Source organism: Odocoileus virginianus, unplaced genomic scaffold, assembly GCF_023699985.2.
Source record: "Odocoileus virginianus isolate 20LAN1187 ecotype Illinois unplaced genomic scaffold, Ovbor_1.2 Unplaced_Contig_4, whole genome shotgun sequence".
NCBI lineage: Eukaryota > Metazoa > Chordata > Mammalia > Artiodactyla > Cervidae > Odocoileus > Odocoileus virginianus.
Window position 1 is genome coordinate 2,850,294 of NW_027224321.1, and position 26,235 is coordinate 2,876,528.

Consider the following 26,235-nt stretch of genomic DNA (forward strand, 5'->3'; position numbering starts at 1 on the left):
CCAGGCAAGAATACTGGAGTGGGTTGCCATTTCCTTCTCCAGGGGATCTTCCTGACCCAGGGGTTGAACCTGGGTCTCCTGCATTGCAGGCAGATTCTTTACTGTCTGAGACACCAGGAAAGCCCTGCCTGCTACTCTACCACTGATTAAAAGAAAAAAAAAACTTACGTTAACACAGCATTGTAAATCAAGTGTACTTCAATAAAATCTTAAGAAGGAACCATCTAAACTACTTTGCTTTATATTTCTTGTAATACAGGCTCAGAAATGATCCATAAAACTCTTCATTACTTAAAGCAAGAGAGTATCACATGGAAAGGCAGTAAAATCTCAGGAATATATCTCACATTTGGAAGTATACGGCAATCTAGAATTTTCTAGCTCACTGCTTCTTTTTTTTGTCACTAAGCATTATATGGACCAATATTGGAGGAAAATAGAATAATAGAAAAGAATTCAAGAACTGAGCTTGACAGAAGGCCAGCCAACAGTGCTTTCAGGAAAATTCCAGGCATGAGGGAGGCATGTGCTCCCTCTTTGCTGTCCTCTATAATTGTTGGTGGAGGGGGACGTTTCGAGAAGCAATCTCTTCTCTCTTCATTTTTTGATGTATTTGGAAGACATCTTCCAAAATATAAGGTACTCAACTCTAAAGACGTCTTTTAGAGAGCAAGTTGTTTGGTTTCTAGACTACACCCCATCACTCACCCATCCTTGCAGACCCCGAGAGGATGGGGGCTCAGGAGCAGAGAACCAGAAGGTTTTCTCTATGGGGTTTCTCCAGAGTTAAGGTTGGTCATGTTTGACACTTGCTCCCCATTTTCTGGGATAAACACTCTCCCAAACTGCTGAAAACAAGACAGCCCTGCTCTGAATTTGCATGGACATTTGCCATCAGTGTCAGGAGTATTGCTTGGTGGTGAATCGGGCTTCTGGATAAATGGCCATGTACCAAAGCAAAGGATAGTGACATAAAAAAAGCCAACAGAGTCTAAGACTTGCATGTAGAAGGAACAACTTTTCTTTATTCCATTTATTATTAATACACTTTAAGCCATCATTCACCGGTTTGGGAAGAAAATGCCTAATGCTTATTCTGTCATTGTTTAGTTGCTAAGTCTCGTGTCTGACTCTTTGGGACCCCATGGACTGCAACACACCAGGCTCCTCTGTCCACAGGATTCTCCAGCAAGAACACTGGAGTGGGTTGCCATTTCCTTCTCCAGGAGATCTTCCTGACCCAGGGATTGAACCTGCGTCTCCTGCATTGGCAGGTGGATTCTTTATCACTGAGCCACCAGGGAAAATATTTACTCTACTTAAACAACGCCATCCAATAAACTCAAAAATCGCTTTTATCTTTCCTGGAAAAACAAAACAAAACTTTGTTTTTTAGATAAAACTCCCCCTCAGTTTGCACGTCTCCTTAAAGTGTCTTTCCTGCCCATCTGCCCAGCACCACTGAAAGGAGCGGTGTTACTGCAGGAACATGCACTCGCAGGGGAAGAGCTCAGGTCTTGAGTGCAGAATTTTCCTGCGGCTGAACGAGGACCTCTGTCCCCAAGCTGCTGCTGGCCTTGTTGGCATTTCCCACTCACATCACAGGGTGAAAGGCCATCTGGTTGGCCAGGGAGGGGCCACGCTCTTGGTGACCTCCTTGGTGCCAGAGCCCCTCTATGACCCTGATTCTGGTTTTAGGCCTTGCGCCTGTAGCCACAGACCCCACTCCCCGGCTGCCTGAGTCACTCTGTGGGACAGAAATAAGAGACAACCCAATAGGAATGGGGGCAGCGCTATGTTGGCTTTAGAGGGCGGTTCCCAATTGTGGTCCTGGGGCAGTGGCATCAGCACCACCTGGAAACTTGCTGGAAAGGCAGATTATCAGATGTGAGAGCTGGATCATAAAGAAGGCTGAGCTCCAAAGAACTGATGCTTTTGAAATGTGGTGTCATAGAAAATTCCCGAGTCCCTTGGACAGCAAGGAGATCAAACCAGTCAAGTCTAAAGGAAATCAGTCCTGAATATTCATTGAAAGGACTGATGCTGAAGCTGAAGCTCCAATACTTTGGCCACCTGATGCGAAGAACTGACTCATTGGAAAAGACCCTGATGCTGGGAAAGATTGAAGGCAGGAGGAGAAGGGGATGACAGAGGATGAGATGGTTGGATGGCATCACCAACTCAATGGATATGAGTTTGAGCAAGCTCCAGGAGATGGTGAGGGACGGGGAGGCCTGGAGTGCTGCAGTCCATGGGGTCACAAAGGGTTACAACTGAGCAACTGAACAACAGGGCCCACCCCATACCTCCTGAGCCAGGACTCTTGAGGGTGGGGCCTTGTTTTAACAAGCCCAGCAGGGGATGCTGACATTCTTGAAAGTGAGAGCCTGGAGAAAGTCACCCTCCTGGGTACTCAAGAACTGGGAAAATAGGACTTGTGGTCAATTGCTCAAGCTCGTTTTTTTATGACTTGGAATCTGTGTTCCATCAACTTCAGAGGCTACCCGGCAATAGAATGAGCTGTGGTCACACACTGTCCACCCCTTCCTCTTGCTAAACGTCACAAGATCAGAGGGTAAGGCGTGGATGCCCGTCTTGCCTTGGTTCCAACACAAGGTCGTGACACAACAGGCCCCTCCTGGAAGGAAGGTCAGTAACCCCAGGGGCGCAGCATTCAGGGAGTTGAGGCTGGGCCCAAATCCATAAACCCATTTCCAGAAAATTCACACATCCATCTGTTATAAATGAGCATGCATTCCTCCTGACAGAAAGCCTCTTCTGGAGCCAGGAGGGTGAGTGGGTCATTGGGAGGAAGGGTGGCGGTTGGAATTTCTGTCTTTCCAGAGCACAGCTGTCAGCATTTTGGAAGGCTCCAGAAAGCCATGGGTCCACCCAAACCAAGGTCGGCCTGGAGCTGGGGTTTCCTGAGACAGCTTGGTGGGGCTCGCATGCCCTCAACCCAGGCTGGGGTCCCCTCTGGGTGAGAGCCCAGGTCCCCGCGGGGTGCCCAGCTCTGCTCCCACCCCTGTGGTCACCACTGTCTCTTGGCTGGAGGGAAGGGTGTCTTCGGCACCTCTCTGTGCCCGCTGGTCCCGGGAGGTCAGCCGGCTGCAGCTTGGACCATGGAGAGCAGTCCTTCCCTCGCCCTGTGTCATCAGGGCACCCCCCCCCCCCTTTCCTCTTAACTCATTCATTTGTAGGTGCTTTCGGTACAATTCTGCTTGCCAGAAGTTTTGAAAGTCAGCTTTTAGATTTTAACTTTTAGATATTAATAAGAGTTTAGGAGATGGATTATCTGCCTAGAAACACGGTGTGTCTGCCCACGCAGGTTACCCCGGAAGTCAAGCTATACTTGTGTGTGGTTGGAAGGGGGCAGGCAGTGGGGGGATTGGGAGATGTTGAGCCTGCCCCGAGAAGATCTGGGATGGCTTTGCAAACCCAAAGCACCCTACCAATTGTCCTTTTTTCACAGATTAAAGCTGATCACCCTCTTCCTCTCTGATGATTCTGAGCAAGTGCACCCTTTAGCGAGTGTTCGGCCAACTAGTTGACCCAGTCACCTCCCCAGCAGCCCGCCCACCCTCCGCAGCTGAGGAGACCCAGGCCCACCCACTCCGGCTCTGAGATGAGGCAGAGGAGACATGTCCTCAGGACAGGAATCCCCCAGATTGTGAGACCTCCTCCTTTGGCTCAGTTCTCCAGAAACAGCATCTTTTTAGCATGGCAGCCCCTCAGGATTGAGTGTGAACCCCAAGACTTACTGGTGGCCTCCCTGAGTCTGCCGGGCCTGCTTCCCTGGGTGGGTGGGGCCCAGGGAGCTGGGCTTGTTGGCTGAAGAGAAGTGGCCCAGTCTCCCATCACAGGATGCCCCCAAGCACCCTGCCTTCACCCTAGCATCTGTGTATTCACTGCAAAGAGGGTGGATTTCATTCTGCCTCTAAAATGTCCCCTCCATGAAAACACCACCTGTTCAGAAAAACAATGTTTTCTCTGCCTGGACCTGTTCCCGTGGAAAGGCGGAGTGCACACTCTCTAGGGTGCATCAGTGGAATCACAGGATTATTTATTTTCCTCAGCATTGGCCATTTATTATATGAAAACATGCATTTATTACTTAATAGGAGAAAATATGCACACATTTCAAAGATAGTAGAAAGACAGTGTCAGCCTCTCCCAGCTCCCCTCTGGCTGTTCCCCAGGTCCTGGAATCGCACACACACATTCTCTGCAGGTGGGATGCCTGGGGGAAGAGTGTCTGAAAGATGCAGGCCTGTGGGGACATAAGATACAGACGGGAACCCTCCTGTCTCCACCCTGTAAGACAACCCGGTAAAACACACCCGCGCCTCCTGAGGCCCTCTTCCCACAAGGCTCACTCCTCGGGCTGAGGGAAGGGAGACTGCTGAGTCCCCCTGTCCCAGAGTCAATCATAAAGGCAATCAACCCTGGACATCCATCGCAAGGACTGATGCTGAAGCTCCAATCCTTTGGCCACGTGAATGTGAAGAGCCGACTCATTGGAAAAGACCCTGATGCTGGGCAGGAAGAGAAGGGGGTGACAGAGGATGAGATGATTGGATGGCATCACCGACTCAGTGGACATGAGTTTGAGCAAACTCTGGGAGATAGTGAAGGACAGGGAAGCCTGGCGTGCTGCAGTCCCTGGGGTCGCAAAGAGTCAGACACAACTTAGTGACTGAACAACAACTGTCCCAGAGCGAAAACTCCAGTTCTTGGTGCCATCTTGAACTTATCAGACAGGGGAACCATTTTCTGTATCAGAAGCTTTTCTCTTGAAGAAGCTAGAGGGACTTAAACATAGCCAGGGATAGGAAGAAAGACTCTGGCTGACAAGTTCTTATCCTTCTGTTGGTGAAGAGTTGTGAGTAGGGTGGGATGGTTACGCTTAACCATGAAAGGCCAATTGCCAAGGAAAACTCAGTACATATGACTGGGTTGACGTGAAGCAATGTCCTAGATTATTTCTCGGCCCCATCCCCAGCCTCCAATCTCCTCTTGGGGCCTTTGCACAGCCATTAGCCCTGTCTGGGAGTCACCAAGTGTCCTTCTCGGGGCCAGCTTATCCAGGAAATGGCCACCTCTCCTCCCCAGCCAGGCTGAGTTAAACCCTACTGCAGCCAGATGGTTATACTCTAACCTACCATAGTCCAGGGGTTCTCAAACCTCAGCAGTCAGCCTTGCATCGGAATCCCAGGGTGTGGGTGTGAGACTAGGTGAAAAAACAGATACCTGGGCCTCACTCCCACAGCTTCTGAGTCAGTAGGTCTGGGTGGGGCCTGAGAGGATGCATTTCTAATATCCACTTGATTGTTGAAGACCACCTTTCAGAATCACTGAGCTAACCCTTGCTTATAAAGTGTGGTCCACAGACCAGCAACATCACCCAGAAACATGTTAGAAATCCACCATCATGGGCCGGACCCAGAACTGCTGACTCAGAGTCTGCATCTTAACAACATTCCCAGGGGATTCACATAAGTTTGGGGCCAGCTGCATTTGGACAACAAGAGCTCTGTCTTATTTTTCTGCATGTTCCCAGCATCTGGTAAAGGAAAGGTGGTCAGGGGAGGGGTTTTGGGGGTAGGTGTTCTAGTTTGAGAGGAAACCGTGTCCTGGACATGGGTGCCTACCACAGCACAGATCAGACTTGCCCATAGCGGGTTATTTGGCACCAAGAAGAAAAATCACCCAGCATCTCTGATGCCCTCCCTGTGAGGCTCTGGAATCTCATGTTGAACATACCATCACTTTTCTGCCCAGGCAACTTAAGGAAAATTCAAAGCTGGCTGAGTAAAAGGAGAGTTTTCACAGGTGTGTTTTCACATCTATTTCTGGAAAGTGGGAGGAACAGGGAATGGACTCCCATACCATGGGTCTCTGTTGCAGGCCCTAAAGGAATGGCCTATAGTCTTGGCTCTCTGAGTCCAGACCAGACCTCAGCTTTCTGTTAATAACTTTGCCATCATCTTGTTGTTGTTCAAAGTTTTTAAACAGATATTCACAGGACTGGGGGTGCAGTGGTGCGCTGTGGGCCTCTGAGGCTTGGCTCCACGCCTGCTGCTGATGATTTGCTACCTGGAGCTCTGCTCTCCACAATCCTGCAGACACACAGCGCATGGGACAGATCAGCACGTCTGGCAGATGAGGCCAGAACTGGGTGATGATGAATGTTTTCATCTGGGCAGATGTAACAAAATCTTCTGCACTCCCCAGGTAGAATAGTCCATGAGGAAGGACCTCTTCTTGGGATGGAAGCGACATAAATGTCCATCGACAGGTGAGTGGGTAAAGAAGATGGGACACATATATACAACAGGCTATTACTCAGCCATAAAAAAACAGAGTAATGCCATTTGCAGGACATGGATGGAGCTAGAGATTCTCATACTAAGCAAAGTAAGTCAGACAGAGAAAGACAAATACCACGTGATATCACTTCTAAGTGGAATCTAAAATATGACACGAATGAACACATTTATGAAACAAAAACAGACTCACAGACATAGAACAGGCTTGTGGTTGCCCAGGGGAAGTCGGGTGAGGGAGGGATGAACTGAGAGTTTGGAGTAACTGGAAGAAAGATCATTACATATAAAATGGATAGTTAACAAGGTCCTACTGTAGAGTCCAGGAAACTACATTCAATATCCTGTGATAAACCATAGTGGAAAAGAATATGAAAAAGAATATATATGTGTGTGTGTGTGTGTGTGTGTAACTGAGTCACTTTGCTGTACAGCAGAAATTAACACAGTACCGTGAATCAACAATATTTCAATAAAATAAATTTTAAAAATATGCGGTATGGCTAAGATTTGCCCAGGAAATATCTTGTAAAATAAGCATACAAATCAGGCAATTTAAAAGAGCCACATTATGATGCATTGGGTCACGGGTGGAGCCTGAACAGACCGCAGAACTGAGTCAGGTGCTGACTCAGGGTGAAGGGGGGAAATATGCCCTTCTCTGTCTGGTCTTCTGCACACAGATCTCGCAAACGTCATGTCACCTTACACTCGTATGTCAGATGATCTCCTTCCTTCCCCAGAATTATCTCAAATACTTTTTCCTGAAATACGAGAATACAGTTGGGAGGGGGTATCAGATAGGAGGGCATGGCAACCCACTTCAGTATTCTTGCCTGGAAGATTCCATGGACAGAGGAGCCTGGTGGGCTACAGTCCATGGGGTTGCAAAAGAGTTAGACATGACTGAAGCAACTTTACTACACACACACACACACACACACACACATCAGATAGGAAGTAACTTTTGAGTTCCAACACTGAGGGCCTCCTTCAGCTCTTGCTTCAAAAGGTCTTTCCTTCCTCCCAGCCTGCAGCCCCGGGCAAGCTCACTCTGAGCCTGACCTTCGTCTTGGCCTTGGTCTTCGAGGCATCACATGGGGTACACCTGAGGCCACACACCTACTGGGTCAACTTCATCCCCCGAGGTTAGAGGACAAGAGATGAAGGTGGGAACTGGCCTTGACTTCTCATTAAAGCTCATCCCGAGGCCCCAAGCCAGGGGAGGTTGGGCTGGGTCTGCGGCTGCTTCCAAAATGTGATCTTTTCATTTCTCAAAGGAGGGGCGGTGGGGGGGGGGGGGGTGCGTCTTCAACATCTGCATCATCCTGCCTCCTTACCCCCACCACCCTGACCACCCACAGTGGCCTGTAAGGGCACAAACATTTCACTGCAGGACAAGGGATTCTGGAGGCAAAATCTCTGCATGTGGGAGTATTGTCTTCTAGGAGATGGACCTGGCTTTCCAGCTCACCAGCCCAGTCCTCTCCTGGTTCAGCTTCACAGGCAGCTTCCAGAGAAGACCGGGGCCTTTGGGCCCAGCTGGAGCCCTTCTGGTGAGCCTGTCCATGGCATGTCCACCACCGGAAGTTCCCTGGACTCTGCCCACAAGGCTCCCCGAGCCAGACCTCCTCCTCCCGGCCGGCAGTCAGCTCCTCTGAGCCGCATCTGCTCGCAGCATTTCTGGCTGCTCCACCCGTCATGGCCGTGAATCATCTGCCTTCCCTCATTCTTTGAATTGAGAACTTCGCTGAAATCCCCCGGGCTTTCCCTACCAATGGGTCTTAGTCACTGACCTCACAGATGTCATGAACTTTCCCCTCCTCGCCTTCAAGATCACGGCCAAGCTTAGCATCCAGCACTGTGTTCTCACAACATAGGAATGATTTCAACTCCACCTTTACTCCTCATTCCAGACTTGGAGGGCTGTTTGCAAACTAATGATACGTCTGGCTTCCTGTGCCCACCTGGCCACATCTGCCTGACATTAATTAAAGGGAACAATTCTTTATTTGGATCATGAGCTGGAAAACCTCAACACTGAGATGCTGTGGCTTTTTCCAAAATCAGAAAGCAAGTACAAGAAGTTGACAGTTACCCCCCTTTTCTTTCAAACTTTGCTTCGTGGTTGAGAGATTGTGTTGTCACAGGCATCTCTGTGTGTGTTTGTGTGACTGTCTGTGTGTGAGTACATGTGGGTCTGTGTGAGACACTGTGAGGATACATGTGGGAGTGTGTGTGTGCATTTTAATCAGTGTCTGTTGTTTTCTGATCTTAGCCACATGGGCACAGACCCTCGGGACCAACCTGGGAAGTGATAGTGGGTGCTGTGATGAGACAAACTTAACCTTCATCCCCAGCTCACTTCTCTGCTGCCTGACTTCAGGTGGAGACCGAAAGACCCAAAGGCTCATGTTCCCAGTCTCCGTCAGCAAGAGGCAGCCACGTGATGAAGTTCTGGAGGGTGAGACCGTGCAAGGTCTAGGCTATGTTGTGGTCACAAATTAAGCCTGACATGTTAGTAGTTTAGCCCAACAGGGATCACTTCTCACTCATGCTGGGTCTCTGCTGCCCAGGGTCCCTCAGGGATGCAGGCTGATGGGACTTTACCGTTCTGCAGCTGCCCCATCTAGAACACACCGTTTCTGAGGCCACCACTTAAAGGAAGAGGAAGATGGAGGGATTTCAGGCTTTAGACGGCCATGGCTGTCATATGCCACGTTTGCTCACTGTCTATGGGAAGGAACTTGCATTTCAACCTAATTACCAGGACAGTTAAGAATGTAGGGAACGGATTTTGCAATGTCCTGGGTAAGCACTAATTACCACAAAGATGTAACTATAATGCTGGGGTCTGGGGTTACTTCTGGACAAACATTTCCTTTCCTGATAAAAGGGCCAAACCCGATCGTTTCCCTCTAAGTCATGCATGGGCTTGATGGCTGGTGCTGCGGCAGCCTTCACGGGACTGTGGCCCAGCAGAGCAACCTGCTAAGGACGATGGAATGCAAAGAGGCTTGGTGCCACTGGTGAGCAGCTGTGTTGATCCTGGCTTGCTGACTCCAGGTGTCCCATTCTCTGAGAAACTCTGCCCTGTTTGTTTAGGCCACTGTTAAGCTGTGCGTTCTGTTACTTGCGTATAAACTCAAAGCAAATAAGGAGGCTTTGAAGAGAAGTTTGGATTTGAGAAACTATTTGTAACAAAAATTATATAATGGGAGAGGGGGTAGGAAAAAAAGAGAGAGGAGTGGAGAAGATACTCCAGCTACGAGGTTCTGTTGAGAAAGAGTTGGTACGGAATTCCTGCTTTTTAGGAAAATGAGTATCTATCCCATCAGGGCTTGTCCCAGCTAAGATCGCACTTTACAAGGACAGCTATGGACGTTACAACTCTGTTGTGACCGCTAGAAAGTTCCAGAGCCTTCATCACCAATACACCATCCCAGGCTTCTGAACGATAAGAGGATGTCACTGAGGGCCCTGGGACCCTAGGGCGGAGACAACGTCCACTTGACCCTTCTTCATCTCTCCATCTTCCGCTAAGCCACAGTCCCAAACAGAGCCAGGCTAGGGTGATTCTGCTCTCAGCAAACATTTTTCAAAACTCTCACATCCTTATCCACTCGTGGGGTGACACAAATGAGATGCTCGGTGATCTGATCTCGGATTAATGACAACTCTTTCCTGCATAACTCTGCCTGCCTCCCACTTCCTCTTCCTGTTTCGGCCATGTTGTGACTGGTGGACCTGACCGGGGCCTCATGCACGAGACTTTCAGCTTTCTGTCCACATCCGCTGGGAGATCAGATTCCAAGGATGAGGGACAGGGGCATCTTCGAGCGTCTGACTGTGGCAGCCCCTCCCTTCCCGGTGTGGAGTGTGGATGCAGGCTCAGCCCAGGTGATCCTATAGGAAGACAGCTTCCTTCTCTGCTCAGTGAGAGGAGAGGAGGTTAGAGGCCACCCCCCCACCCCCACCCCCACACACATCTTCCGGACTGAGGCTTCCCCAAACCCCTCTGGAAGCCCCTGGCCCTGTGCAACCCCCTTTGGTGCCTGTCATCCCCCTTCTGTCTGCTACCCAAGCCCGGAACCAGAAGGAGCTTCTAGTTGCCCATTTCAGGGTCACATGGTAAAGATAATCAAGCAGAAGAGTCAGGATTGTGGGCAGGATGGTGTTTAGAAAGAGATCAGAAGTGAAGATTAGGAAAACCAGATGCAGACACTGCTCTGACACAGGCCAGGGCCCTGACCCATCCAGTTCCCTCACCTGTTGGGCATGCGTGTTCTCATCTAGAGAATAATGGTTCAAAAGGACTGAAAGTCCCTTCACTGTTCCCCTGAAACCGTCAAAACACTGTTAGTCAACAATGTGAAAGTGAAGTCACTCAGTCGTGTCCGACTCTTTGCGACCCCGTGGACTACACAGTCCATGGAATTCTCCAGGCCAGAATACTGGAGTGGGTAGCCTTTCCCTTCTCCAGGGGGGTCTTCCCAACCCAGGAATCAAACCCAGGTCTCTGGCATTGCAGAAGGATTCTTTACTAACTGAGCTACTAGGGAAGCCCCAGTAAAAAATAAAAGTTTAGAAAAATATAGACATAAAATTTTTTCATGGAAAAATTAGCATTTCATTAACTCAACAAAAGGACATGTGATAGGGCATCTTAGAATCCCTTGATAAAGATAGCTTTTTCCTTTGTGACAAAATGTAGCCCTGGAAATTGTATTAGAAATAGCTGTTTATAAGTAAAATAAGTATTTTTTAAGTAAAATAAAATGCAAATGTGATCCACACAATCACCAATTTAGGGTAGTAAATAAAATATGAAAAGCATTTAAAAATATTGTTAAAAGGATCATATTCCACAAATATAAATCTCCAAAAATATTTTATAATAAAGTTTGGAGATTTAAAAAAAATAACTGAATTACTCCTTTTAGGAGCTAGTAGTTTCAAATTTTAAATGTGTTTCTTCGCAAGCTGCACCTTTGGTAACGAGGGGCGTCTCTGAACTTGCCCCGGACCTCCCTGAGCTCTCCTTGAGATGCTGGAAGGTTCCAGAATGTCCCCCTTGCCTCTGACTCTGCTGACGTCACAACTCTCCCCTGACTCCTGGAGATCTTCGGTGGATGAACTATCCCCACATCTGCTGTTTGACGGCAGCGCAGTTGCTCTGTGCACACACAGCTCATTGTCTTATTCTTTCCTCTTGAACCACAGTCAAGACTTTCCACGGGGATAAAACAGAATGGTCCCTGCAGGGCTGCTGTTCACCGCACACACCCAGGCGCCTCGGGGTGTCAGTCATCGGTGCCCAGCAGACCAGGAGGCAACCACCCGAGTCTGCAGCTCTGAACGGCTCTGGGAGCGTGTCTTGGAGGGAGTGGCCAGGGAGCTGCCCCTTCGATATCTTCTGTCTCTACAAGTTCTAATTGGGCACCCAGAGGCATAGAAATAATTTCTTTTAAGTAGTAAAAGAATCCCTAAGAGATAAGCCTCCATCCCCCAGGGGAGCTGAAGGAACAAGAGTGTAAGTGAACTCTGGTAGGAATGCAAGCCAGTAACTTGTGATCCCCGGAGTTGAAAAGTTTAGGGTCATCTCGGTCTACGGAAGACAGCTAGGTAAGTCGCACCTGTCAGGGAATTGTCATGTATCCTGCTTTATGGACTGACTAGCTACTTATTTCCCGTGAGCAGATGGCTCAAATGAACCCAGAGATTAGGCCCAGAGAAAATTATTTTGACAATCTAAGTCCCAGTAAACAAGAAATTCCGTGAAGGGAGTTGCTGCTGCTGCTAAGTTGCTTCAGTCATGTCCGACTCTGTGCGACCCCATAGATGGCAGCCCACCAGGCTCCCCCATTCCTGGGATTCTCCAGGCAAGAACACTGGAGTGGGTTGCCATTTCCTTCTCCAATGCATGAAAGTGAAAAGGGAAAGTGAAGTCGCTCAGTTGTGTCCAACTCTTAGCGACCCCATGGACTGCAGCCTACCAGGCTCCTCTGTCCATGGGATTTTCCAGGCAAGAGTACTGGAGTGGGGTGCATTGAAGGGAGTTAGCACTCCACATATGCTTGGAATTCTACAAATACTAATTCTTCCTCCTGTATTGTTGCTCATTCGCTAAGTCCTGTCCAACTCTTTGTGACTCATGGACTGCAGCACATCAGGCTTCCCTGTCCTTCACTGTCTCCTGGAGTTTGCTCAAATTCATGTCCATTGAGTTGGTGATGCTATCTAACCATCTCATCCTCTGCCACCCTCTTCTCCTTTTGCCTTCAATCTTTCCCAGCATCAAGGTCTTTTCCAGTGAGTTGGCTCTTCCCATCAGGTGGCCAAAGTATTGGAGCTTCAGCTTCAGCATCAGTCCTTCCAATGAATATTCAGAGTTGATTTCCTTAAAGAGATAGATACATAGCCACACACACACACACACACACACACACACACACACAGACTGTCAAGCGAGGCCATGTGTAGGGTAACCTGGTAGGGAGGTGGTAGATGTGTTTCCTAAGACGAGGCAGTACTGCCTACTATCATTCTGTAATGTGACCTTGCTCTTCTCCCCCCCTGAGAAGCAGAGTCCCCTGGTCCTTCTTGAATCTGAGTAGGGCCCATGATCTTTCTTGACCAACAGAACATGGCCAAAATGACGCTGTGTACATTCCCAGGCTGAACCTAAAATCTGTAGTGTTAGCCACTTTCAACTCTCCCTCTTAGAAGTCAGGTACCAGCAAAGAAGCCCAGCATTCCAGATGCTATCATGCTATGAGCAAGCCCAGAGCAGCAGATAAGAATGGGTGGCTTGAGGAGGGGGACGACCAAGTGCCAGACCTGCAAATGAAGTATCCTAGGACCTGCCAGGCCAATCCAGGCAGCCAAATCCAGCCTACTGACTGATCCCAATCAGTGTTACCTGAGTCAGAGAGGTCACCTGCCTGAGACTCCTGACCCATGTAATCCAGAGCAAACAAGATGATGGCAGCTTGAAGCCACAAATTTGAGGCTGATAGTTTTTTTTATGCAGGAGTAGATTAATCAAGTTTTGCAGAGTAAATTTGAGAAAGAGTAAACTAATTTCACTTCTCCATAGGATCTTTTTTTCTAGCTTCTCCAAATTCTTAAAACAATGAGTTTACATTCAAAAGTAAGTAACCTATTATATAGCACAGAGAACTATTTTAATATTTTATAAAAACCAATAGTAGGAAAGAATCTGAAAAAAAAATATATATATATATACACACACATATATAACTGAATCACTTTTCCGTACACCTGAAACTAATACAACATTGAAAATCAACTATTCATCAATTTTTTAAAAAATGATGTATTCATAATAGAATACTTGCTATCAAAAGTTGGAAATGCCTTAAATATATCTTTAATAAATCTAAGTTCTTTTGCCAAAGAAAGTTAAAAAAATTTTGAAAGTCACTCAGTTGTGTCTGACTCTTTGTGACCCCATGGACTGTAGCCCACCAGTCTCCTCTGTCCATAGGATTCTCCAGGCAAGAATACTGGAGTGGGTTGCCAGGCTCTCCTCCAAGGGATCTTCCTGAATCCAGGGGTCAAACCCGGGTCTTCTGCATCTCCTGCATTACAGGTGGATTCTTTACCCACTGAACCACCAGGGAAGTCTTATACTGATATATATCTTATGTATTATTACATATATTTCATATATCATTCCCATCTACAGGGAGCTTAAAATCTGACAGTATAGGCTAGGCATATACACGTGGAATGTTAATAAATTATAGTCAAAGCTGTGGTTTTTCCAATAGTCATGTACAGATGTGAGAGTTGGACCATAAAGAAGGCTGAGCACTGAAGAACTGATGCTTTCAAACTGGGGTTCTGGAGAAGATTCTTGTCTTTAGAGTCCTGTGGACAGCAAGGAGATCAAGCCAGTCAATCCTAAAGGAAATTAACCCTGAATATTCATTGGAAGAGCTGATGCTGAAGCTGAAGCTCCAATACTTTGGCTACCTGATGCAAAGAGCCAACTTATTGGAAAAGACCCTGATGCTGGGAAAGACTGAGGGCAGGAGGAGAAAGGGGTGACAGAGGATGAGATGCTTGGATGGCATCACTGAATTAACGGATATGAGTTTGAGCAAAGTCCAGGAGTTAGTGGAGGACACAGAAGCCTGGTGAGCTGCAGTCCATGGGGTCGTAAACAGTGGGACATGACTGATCAACTGATCAACTGAAGGGCAACAATATATGACTGTAGCTAAGACATGTCTAACTTCTCTTCTGGCCTTAAAATTCCATGAGCCATGGGGCTGGTATACAAGGACTGACCCTAGGGAAGACCCTTTCGAGTCTGTGAGCATCGAAACCCGAAAACTCAACAGACAAGCTTATTGAATAGGGCTTTATTTTTCTGGCAACACATGAAGTCCATAGGCAGGCAGCCAAGGTCAGACACCTCTCCTGTGCCTTCAGGACACAGGAAACTCCCACTTCTTCCTCTGATTCTCAACAGGCAGCTTTTGTCCACATGCTCCCCAGATGGATGCACCACCTCCAGAGAATTTGCTCACATTTCCAGGCAGGAAGAAAGAAAAGAAAAGGAGAACTCTCCAAAGGAAATGTCAGCCTCATGAGTCCCCTTTCACCAGGAAAGCAATGGCTTTCCAAGAAGCCTCACCTGTGAGCCTGCTCTGTAACTCTTCCTGGCCAGATCTAAGTGGCAGGCCTGTCCTCAGGTGCAAGAACTCCTGGGCATGCCCAGACAGACACGGACTTTTGTTGATAAGGAAAACAGACTAGCTTGCCCTGGAAGTTGGAAGGAAAGAAGGGGAGAACGGACACTGGAGTCAACCAGAGTCCACCGGAGTCAGAAAATCAGCAGGTGAAACAGGTGTTTGGACAAGATGAAATGTAATGGGCATATGGCAGAAAGATTTGATGGGGGCTTCCCTCTTTCCTGGATGCTTTTGTGTAGGAGAAAAGAGCACCCACAGACTCAACTTCAGGTAATGTTTAGACTTTGCTATTTGGAGCTGATTCTCTAACTCTGTCAGCTCAACATATTCTTCCCTGATTCTACTTCACATGCCATTTTGCTCTTCAGAGGCTTAAGTCCAAGATCTCTATTTCCCAGACTCCCTCGCTGCCAGAGCTCAGGGGGTAGCTTAGTTCATGCCAATCAGACACACTCTTTCAAGTCGTGCATTCAAAACTGAGCTGAGGGGAAAACAGGCAGCAGTCTGCTCCGGAGGCAGCATGTAATCCACGGCTCTCCAATTGACAGGTGGCTCCCTGGGCAGCCACATCTACAGCTTCGTAGGAGAATTTTCCCGAAGCTCACTAAGAACGTATTCCCCAGCAGCCCTCGTGATTCTGCTGTCTGTCTAATAACAAGCAAATTCCTCTCCAAGTTGGTTGGAGTGACTCTGCTTTCTCTACTTGAAAACCGGCCACAGCATCACAGGGACTGCGACCCCTTTCATCCTCTCCCTCTCGCTAGCTGAGTGACCGTGGAAAACTTACTTTTTTGTCCAAGCCATGACTTCTCTTCTCTAAAGTGGAGTTCTTGTATGGGTTGATTATAATCACATGTAATCATTATCAGAAACTGCTAATTAAAACCATGAGATATCACCTCACACCTGTCAGAATGGCTATCATCAAAATGAACACAAATGACAGATGTTGGCAAGGATGTGGGAAAAAGGAACACTTGTGTACAGTTGATGAAAATGTAAATTGTTACAGTCACTGTGGAAAATAGTATGGATATTTCTCAAAAAACTGAAAATAGAACTATAATACTATATGATACGACAATTCCACTCCTGGGTGTATATTTTTAAAATTCCATGAAAACACTAACTTGTGTGTGGTGCCACATGCATCGCAACATTCATAGCAGCATTATTTACAGTTGCCAAGATATGGAAGCAACCTAAATGTCCATCAACAGATGAAAGGATAAGGAAAATGTGGTACATATACATAAACATACACATACACATATACATATACATAAGGGACTTCCCTGGTGGCTCAGTGGTAAAGAACCCTGCCACAGTGCAGGAGACACAGGAGATGTGGGTTTGATCCCTGGGTTGGGAAGATCCCCTGGAGGAGGGCATGGCAACCCACTCTGGTATTCTTGCCTGGAGAATCCCATGGACAGAGGAGCCTGGCAGGCTACAGTTCATAGGGTCACAAAGAGTTGGACACGACTGAAGCAACTTAGCACGTATGCATACACATATAAACCTTTCTTATAGCATCTTTTCCTCCAAAGGGAATATTTCTTCTCCAATGTTACCTATTATTTGAGACAATGGAAAGAGTCTTAGACTACAGTTTAATAAGGAACTTAGAGTCTTACCAATCGGATTTGAATGTGCTCTGCTCTGCACTTGCTTTCTGACCTTGGATCCCTCTGAAATATGATGATCTCAACTGTAAAATGGGAATAATAATGGTCCTGTTGCATAAGATGTTGTGAGTGTCCAATGAGTTGACAAATATGTTGGAACACTTGATAGGGTCAGTCCAGGGAAGCCTTCAGTGAATGTTGTGGTCAACATCAGCATCACCATGAGCATCTTTGTCATCACTGGCAGCATCACCAGCATCATTGTCATCGCCAGTGTCATATCCTCTTTGTCATCATAGTGATCTCATGATTATTAGGTCCCTGCTATTTTTCTTCCAATTGCGTGACGTGGTTTCATTTTCTGGAAATAATAAATTCTTATCTATATAATGTTGTTTACTTAAATAAATTTATTATTTAAAAAAGAAATAACAATTTCTTCCCAAGACCTTGGAAAAATAGAATACATTTAATTTGTGAAAAAGCTTTGTCAACTACGGTGCTGCCTAGTAAGATCTGTTGCTGTTCAGTTGCTCAGTCGTGTCTGATTCTTTGGTACCCCATGGACTGCAGCACGCCAGACTTCCCTGTCCTTCACTATCTCCCAGAGTTTGCTCAAACTCATGTCCATTGAGTCAGTGATGCTATCTAACTATCTCATCCTCTGCCACCTCCTTCTCCTTTTGCCTTCAATCTTTCCCAGCATCAGGGTCTTTTCCAATGAGTCGGCTCTTCACATCAGGTGGCCAAAGTATTAAGATCTAGGGTCACAATTACTCTGATTTCCTTCATCATTTCCAAGCTTGCATTATTCAAAACACATTTTAAAGGAAACACAAGAGACAGTGGTTTGGCTAGAGAAGGAGCTAAGGCTCCTTCTGAACAGAGATAGAGATGAAGTCTTACGGATATATTGTTCCCCAGGAGCACCACATCACTCTACCCCCAGGACAACTCTCCAAGGCAGAATTTATTAACCCCATTTTGCAAATGAGGAAAAGAAGCTCAAAGAGATCAAGGAATACTCCCAAGATCACAGAACTGGTAAATCACAGAGCCCAGTCCTCTCTCCTTCTCCCGCATAGCTCTTCACTTTTGGCAATGGGAGGGCTCTAAATCTCTAGATTCAGTCACTTCTGCCTTTTGAAAACCAGGAATTAATCCTCGCACCTATGGGAATGCTCTGAGAGCAGAGATAACTGTGCAATATATCCTTATGTATATTTTCTGTGCATCTCCACCTCCACCTGGTCTAGAGCTATAAGTCAATCTCGTAGCCGCTAAGCTAAATTCCCAGGGTGCTCTTAAGATAGAGAAATTCCAGCAGTAAATAGCAAAACTGTTAGGCAAGATTAAGCTTGCCAGAGTGATTTGAGCAGAGCTGAGAAAAGTGGACCCCCTTGAAATGATACGCTATCAGCCAACAGTAACATAACCCTGGAAACGAACCATTCCGTTATTATTCAACACGCAGAACACGTGGTAAGAAGACTCGGCCAAAATCTAGCATCAACAGAGGGTGTGGAAACTGTGAGCTGCTCTTAATTTACTTTTCATTCTCTCTCTCCATTTTTCTTTCCCCCAATAAAATAATCATGTGGGGAATTCCCTGATTTTGACGTTTGAAATCTACGGGGTCTGTCTGAAAGTGACTAATGATAGTGCAGGCCCTGAGCTCAAGACGGTGATCAGAGAGAAGGAAGGGAGCAGAGGAGAGCGTGACAGGCGAAGTCACGGGGGTTCAGATGAAGGATGCAGGTGGGGATCGTCGCAGACATGGGGAGGCACTTGGGTCTCATTCATTTTTTTCCTACAACAGCTGAAAAATGGAAAACAAATGCTGTGGGGGACTTAGTTTTTCTGACACTTGCTGAGGCAGGTCAATTTTTTGTTTGTTTCTGACTAAAATTTCTGAAGGCTACACAGGCCTTCATCCCTTCTTGAAGGCTCTTTGGTTTCGGCTAAACACAAAACAATTCTAAGCAAATACTGCACACTCTGGCCTGTTTTTACAACTTCTGTCTTTGTTTTGAAGAAGGTGACGTGATAAGTATTCACTTTAGCTTATAATCCTATGGTCAGGTGGATGATTTAATTACAAAATCATTCAGAAGTCTGGAACAACTCCAGGAAGGCAGACTGGCCTGTTTGCTTCTCTTTGCAGCCCGTATTTTGTATTGTCACCAGCATTGTGTCCTAGAATAACAGAGCACTTCCCGTTTGCTCATGGCTGTGTCTCCCAGTCTGGGCCAGGGGCCGAGCCCTGTGTACACCGAAGCTCCCAGGAAGGCTGTCGCTTGCTGTGAACCATCCCTCTGGGTCTGACTTGTTCTTTTCTCTCCTGGAGGCTTGGAACACCCTTTTGTAACAGGGAAGAACAAATCTGACTCCATGTGAAATCTATTTCTTTTATTTAAACCCTTGTGTTCTGTTGCCTGTGCTTAGTCATGCTGGCTCTGCACCTTTTGTAAAAGAATGTTGCCTGCAGCCTGAAACATACAGAAGCCTATTCTCAAGGCTCTGGTCTTTAAAGGTATAACTCTTTTCCATTCATATGGAGATAAAAAGTTTCAGCAAAGAGAATAACATTTTCCTTGTTGGCGGTTTATAGGAGTATCTTGACCTGACCAAGGTGGACATCTGCAAGGACAAAGGATTCCAAACCATGAAGTTTGCCACAACCAATCACACCCCTCCCTCACCTTGCCTTTCAAAATGCTTTGTTGAAACCTCATGGGTTTCAGAGCTTTGGGTGGCATGTGAGGCCCTCCAATAAACCTTTCTCTGCTCCAGACTGTTTCCATGAGAGTTTTCCTGTCTTTCCTGAAGGAAAGTGCTTCCAAAATATGAAGTTATGTCATTTTATATGCATCTGGGTCTTTGTCCTGTATATTTCATATGGATTATTTCTGTAATCACAAGAGGCAGGATTTATTTGAAGAAAACCAATAACTGAGACATGGTGATTGCACTTCTTCAATCCTCAGCTTTCTGACAATCATTTAACCTTTGGGTTAATACTCCATTCCACTTTCCTTGTGTAGAAAATGTTAAACAGTTATCCGTTCATTGCTCATCCATTTTCAAACATCTATTCAGTAATAGCTTTGTCCAGATATATTCCAGATAAATAAAGCCTATTAATGTCACAGGGAGATTAGCGGATTTCTAGGTGTTTGAACTCTTCATTAGCGACACATTCGGGAAGGTTTTGAGACCATCCCAGCACACTGTAACCATGACTCAGTGGAGAGGCCCCCACTTGGAAGAGTGGGGTAACCAGTCACTGAAACAACCACCCTCTCTGAACACTTGCCGAGTACCCATCCTGCCATGGGGCAGCGCAGAGAGGATTCCCATATTTACAGGTCAAGAGACCAAAATTAGACAAGACCCTTCCTTTGACTGGACTTCCCTGGTGGCTCAGATGGCAAAGTGTCTGCCTACAATGCGGGAGACCTGGGTTCAATCCCTGGGTAGGGAAGATCTCCTGGAGAAGGCAACCCACTCCAGTATTTCTGCCTGGAAAACCCCATGGACAGAGGATCCTGGTAGGCTACAGTCCATGGGGTCACAAGGAGTAGGACATGACTGAGCGACTTCTCTTCCTTTGATTACTTTGCATCTGGAACTGACACAGGGCCATTCAAGAGAATGAGTGGTGATGACCTGCCCTGTGGAAAAAGTGACTTTCCATGTAGTCTGAGGAATTCTCTTGGGATGTAAGGGTCTGGAAAGGCAGTTCCCACTGCCCCCTCCACTGAGATCCTACGTCACCCACCGGGCGTGGGGTCCTGATGGTGTTTCGGTCTGGAAGACAGTGTCGTTTCCAGTGGCCTGCACTGGCCTCCACTGCTAGGCCTTGAGGGGGAGCTCTTTGGAGTGCTGCAGACAGAGGGTCTGTGGACACATGAGCACTTCAGCAGGGAGGAAGCTCACCCACTGCACCCAGGGCAGGCAAGTCAGGGAGCACAGGGGCCAGACTGGGGTGGCTTTTCTCACCCATCTTGGTGGTGACGGCACAACAGGGAGCGGAGGGAACCCCAGACAGGCCCACCTCCTGTGCCCGACCACGTCAGTGTCCTGCCTCACCCCAGTCCAGCAAGGGCATGCCTCTCCTCTCCCCTCTCAGTGGTTCCTCCTCTTAGAGGGCCTGGAGCGTATATCTGGACAAAACTCTCATCTGAAAAGATACAGGTCCTCCCATGTTCGCAGCAGCACCATTTACAACAACCAGGATGTGGAAGCAACGTAAGCGTCCACGACAGAGAAACGGATAAAGAAGACGCGGTGCATACGTACAGTGGAGTGCTACTCCATCGTAGAAAAGAGTGAAATAAGGCCACTTGCAGCGAGAAAGACGGACCCAGAGGCTGTCACACTAAGGGGAGTTTAACCAGATAGACAGAAAGGCAAATATCAAATAATACTGCTTGTGAGTGGGATCTGGAAAGAAAAGACACACATGAACTTGTTCACAGAACAGAAATAGACCCACAGTCCCAGAGATAAAATTATGGTTACCAAAGAGGAAGGATGGGAAGCAATAAATTAGGAGTCTGGGATTAACAGATACACATCACTATATATAAAATAGGTAAACAACAAGGTCCTCCTGCATAACACAGGGATTATACGCAATATCTTATAATAACCTATGAGGAAAAAGGGGTTTGATTTAGGTCATACCTGAATGGTCTAGTGGTTTTCTCCACTTTCTTCAATTTTAGTCTGAATTTGGCAATAAGGAGTTCATGATCTGAGCCACAGTCAGCTCCCGGTCTTGTTTTTGCTGACTGTATAGAGCTTCTCCATCTTTGGCTACAAAGAATATAATCAATCTGATTCAGTGTCAACCATCTGGTGATGTCCATGTGTAGAGTCTTCTCTTGTGTTGTTGGAAGAGGGTGTTCACCAGGAGAAATATCAATAACCTCAGATGTGCAGATGACACCACCCTATGGCAGAAAGTGAAGAACTAAAGAGCCTCTTGATGAAGGTGAAAGAGGAGAGTGAAAAAGTTGGCTTAAAGCTCAATATTCAGAAAACTAAGATCATGGCATCTGGTCCCATCACTTCATGGCAAATAGATGGGGAAACAGTGGAAACAGTGGCTGACTTTATTTTTCTGGGCTCCAAAATCACTGCAGATGGTGACTGCAGCCATGAAATTAAAAGATGCTTACTCCTTGGAAGGAAAGTTATGACCAACCTAGACAGCATATTGAAAAGCAGAGACATTATTTTGTCAACAAAGTTCTGTCTACCCAAGGTTATGGTTTTTCCAGTGGTCATGTATAGATGTGAGAGTTGGACTGTGAAGAAAGCTGAGTGCCAAAGAATTGATGCTTTTGAACTATGGTGTTGGAGAAGACTCTTGAGAGTCCCTTGGACTGCAAGGAGATCCAACCAGTCCATCCTAAAGGAGATCAGTCCTGAATATTCATTGGAAGGACTGATGTTGAAGCTGAAACTCCAATACTTTGGCTACCTGATGTGAAGAGCTGACTCATTTGAAAAGACCCTGATGCTGGGAAAGATTGAGGGCAGGAGGAGAAGGAGATGACAGAGGATGAAATGGTTGGATGGCATCACCGACTCAATGGACATGGGTTTGGGTGGACTCCAGGAGTTGGTGATGGACAGGGAGGCCTGGCATGCTGCAGCCCATAGGGTCGCAAAGAGTTGGACACAACTGAGCAACTGAACTGAACTGATGAGGAAAATGAATCCAAAGAAGACTCTGAATATATATCTGAATGACTTGTTGTACACTTGAAACTAACACAACATTGTAAATCAACTACATGCCAATAAAAAATAAAAATAATAAAAATAAGGCAAAACCAGATTTTAAAAAAGACCCAAAGGCTCCCAGGGCTTACCTGATGGCTCAGTGGTAAAGAATCCACCTGTAATACAGGAGACACGGGTTTGATTCCTGGGTGGGGAAAGTAATGGTCACACACGCCCATTTTCTTGCCTGGGAAATCCCACGGACAGAGGAGCCTGGAGGGCTACAGTCCATACGGTCACAAAAGAGGCGGACACGCCCGAGTGACTAAGCTTGCGTCTGGGAGGGGACACAGGAGTCACAGGGCCACCAGCCCCAGGAATGTGGGCACAGCGTTCATGGCCACTTGCTATGGGGCCTGGAGCACCTGGGCCACGGGTTTGTCATCAGAGAGGAGCGAATTCCACAGAGCCTCCTGATCTGATGTTCTGTGACCCTTGTGTCACTGTTGTGCCAAAAGCATTCACCCCAGGAAGATAAACATGGGAGAAATCCTACTATTAGGAGCCCGTAAATTTCTGCTTCAGGTGAGCCACAAAGGGAGTTCATTCCTTCAGCCTCAGAAGCAAACTTGTCTGCCGTTTCCATTTGTCAAAAGCCTCCTGGACAGACAGACTTTATCAGCAGGAACTGGGAGGCCAAGGTTTCTCCCCAAATTCCAGACACAAGGGAGGGGTGTGCATGCGGCCAAGCAGCTGAGCTCTTAGACCCAGCAAGCGATTGAAAACAGTGTCAGCCTCCCCAGTGCAAAGGAGACCCACGTCACCAACCAGTATCTGCAAGCACCTACACTAGAAATTAATGCGGTGACAGACTCGGCTTTTCGGCGTCTGGGTTTAAAACCATGTCTCATGAATCTCCTGTAAAACTTCATTTGCAAGAAAACGGCTATCACCCTCTTCAACTTGTGGACTAGAGATCCTTGTTACATGCCCAAGGTCACCTATTTTAAACATAACTTTGTTGGATGCCCAGTCATCTTCATCTCCTTCTTCAGAGGCAGCATTTGGGATTGAAGTTCGAGATATGAAAATATTACTAGGCTTTATATCCATGTGAACCAAAGACATTGAATGAATATACCTCAAGCCCCGGCCAACTTGTAAAAGGAGATCCTTCAACTCTGCTTCTGTAAAGTAACTCATACTTCTGTAATTTTCACTTATGGCATCGGCTAGACTTCCACCGTTACAATATTCATTCTGTATAAGCATATGATCATCTTCTGCCCATGCAGAGAAGTAACGAACTACATGAGAATGTTGCCCAAGCACTGCATGAGCATATACTTTTCTCAAAGCATTCTGCTCATCAACAGAGCCAGCCAATGGCTTTTTTGATCGCTTTATGGCATAAACGCATCCATCCAGCCTCTTCACACATTTAAACACAGAACCAAATTCTCCAGAACCAATCTTCTCTAGCTCATGAAATTCTGTTGTATACCGAGACTTCATATTGCTTTCAGTAATTGTAATTCTTTTAGCAGGTCTTGTTTCATCTTCAAACTCATAATCACTGGCTTCCATGTCTTCACCACAGGAATCATTCCAATATGCTCTCTTTCTTCTACGACACTGTCCTGAGGAATGCAGTAACAGAGAATCTGGAGTAAAAGGATTAATATTCACTTGAGGAGTCTGTCGAACGTCACCATGAATCTCGCTCACAGAATGTTTGTCAGGGAGTGTTTGCAACGACTGATTTTCACCCATTATCAGAGTCAGTATTTACCTTTGAAGAAAACCAGGGGTCAGACCTGGCCAAGGAGGTGCTCAGCCAGTGAGCTTGGGTACTTCCTTAGACCATCCTTTAACTGATATGCCCTAGAAAGTGCTGGAATTTTTCCTTTTCTGTAGAAATGTCACCTAGCCTCAGGTGACCAGAAAACAGTCACCAACAGCAATTTCACCAATTAGCTTTAAGTGATGTCTGTGTTTTCTCCTGCATAGAACAACAGGCCTGTTGCATAAGCATACTTTCTGTGTCTGTTGATCTTTCTTTCTTTTCCTTGCCTTTCATTTAGGAAAAGAAAAGAAGCACTCTATTCCAAGTCCAGAGTCTGGAATAGTTGTGATTGTCCCCGAGCAAAACACGCTGTAGATGTGGCCTTGGAGCAGGGAAGAAGAGCTTCTTCGCTGACCACCCCTCACCCCAGAGACATGTCCTCTGTGTTGGTCCAGGTTGGAGTCAGCAGCCACAGGCCAGATCACAGACACGGGGAGCCAGAAGGGCCTAAGCCTGCAGACCTGCAGCCACGAGAAGCAAAGAAGCGGGTACCGCTGCCCCTAACTACGCGCCTCCAAGAACCGCAGGTGAGTGCTCAGCCATGTCCACCTCTTCGTGAGCCCGTGAACTGTAGCCGGCCAGTCTCCTCTGTCTATGAGCTTTCCAAGGAAGGCATACTGGAGTGGGTTGCCATTTCTTCCACCTCCAGGGGATCTTCCCGACCCAGGGATCGAACCCGAGTCTCTCACATCTCCTGCACTGATGGTGGTGGTAGTTTAGTCTCCAAGTTGTGTGACTTGCGACCCCACGGGCTGCAGCCTGCCAGGCTCCTCTGTCCATGGATTCTCCAGGCAAGAATGCTCGAGTGGGTTGCCACTTCCTTCTCTGTCTCTCCTGCATTGGCAGGCGGATTCTTTACCACTGCGCCACCTGGGAAGCAGGAGACTCAGGAGAAGCGGGTTTGATTCCTGGGTCGGGAAGATCCCCTAGAGGAGGGCAAGGCAACCCACTCCAGTATTCTTGCCCAGAAAATTCCATGGACAGGGTTTGCAAAGAGGCGGACATGACCGAGCAACTAAACAGAAGCCCCCACCCCCGCCCCAGGCACTGCAGCCCCCACGTTAATTTAAGAAGTCGGCGGCGCCCATCTGGCACAGCCTCTGGAAACAGAAGAGGGGTGGGAACATGATAAGAAAACCCTTGCTTAATTAAAAGCAGATTTATAAAAGGCTGGGCCTGTCAGGAAAATGACAAAAGTAGCTAACATTTTAAAACCAAGCCCTTCTCTCTGAAGAGATTCCTTCCAGCCCTGGTGGATTCAGAATGCTGCTGTTTCTCTTCCAAAAGTGCTGAACCTCTGAGTTGGGGTGAGCCACGTCCCTTCCCCGTTTTCAAGCAAGCAGATCCTTTTCCCCAAAGTGATCTCACCTCTTAATCCCACTGCCAGGGATGGGGCACTCCAGGCTCCGGCCTAGACCCAGCTCCATCCAGAAACGCGGGGATGGAAGGAAAAGCACTGGGGAGATTTTGTGGGAACAATGGACCTTTGATACGACTTAGTAAAAACAGCCTCTGTCAGAAGTCACTCCTCAGCCTGGATCTCTGCGGCCTGTGAAGGAACTGGGAAAATGGAATGGAGAAAAGTAAAGTTTTAGTAAGGATCTGATGGCCATCTTCATCTCTTTGTAAAAAAGTATAAGTGAAAGTGTTGTTCACTTAGTCGTGTCCGACTCTCTGCGACCCCATGGACTGTAGCCCCCCAGGCTCTTCTGTCCAAAAGGAACTGTACAAATTCTTTGCAATTCCAGAAGGCAGACCTAGGGCCAGTGGGGGAAATGCAAGAGGGCAGATTTCTGATAAACAGGACTTTCCATGTCTCAGACAGGACATGGTGGGTGGTTAGGCAACCCAGCTCTGAATGTGTGGACAGAGAGACCAGAGACCCATTTCCAAAGCCTGAGGAGGGGGTCTTACACTGGGGACAAGGGAAATGGGACTAAATCAACATCTAAAAATTCCTCTATTCTGGATTA

The 26,235-nt window shown here is 47.0% G+C and overlaps 1 pseudogene; it reads right to left on the minus strand.

Annotated features, from left to right (window-relative positions):
• Nucleotides 1–23,310: 23,310 nt before the first annotated feature.
• Nucleotides 23,311–24,189, minus strand: LOC110121623 (wee1-like protein kinase pseudogene; annotated as a pseudogene).
• Between the last annotated feature and the right edge of the window lie 2,046 nt (nucleotides 24,190–26,235).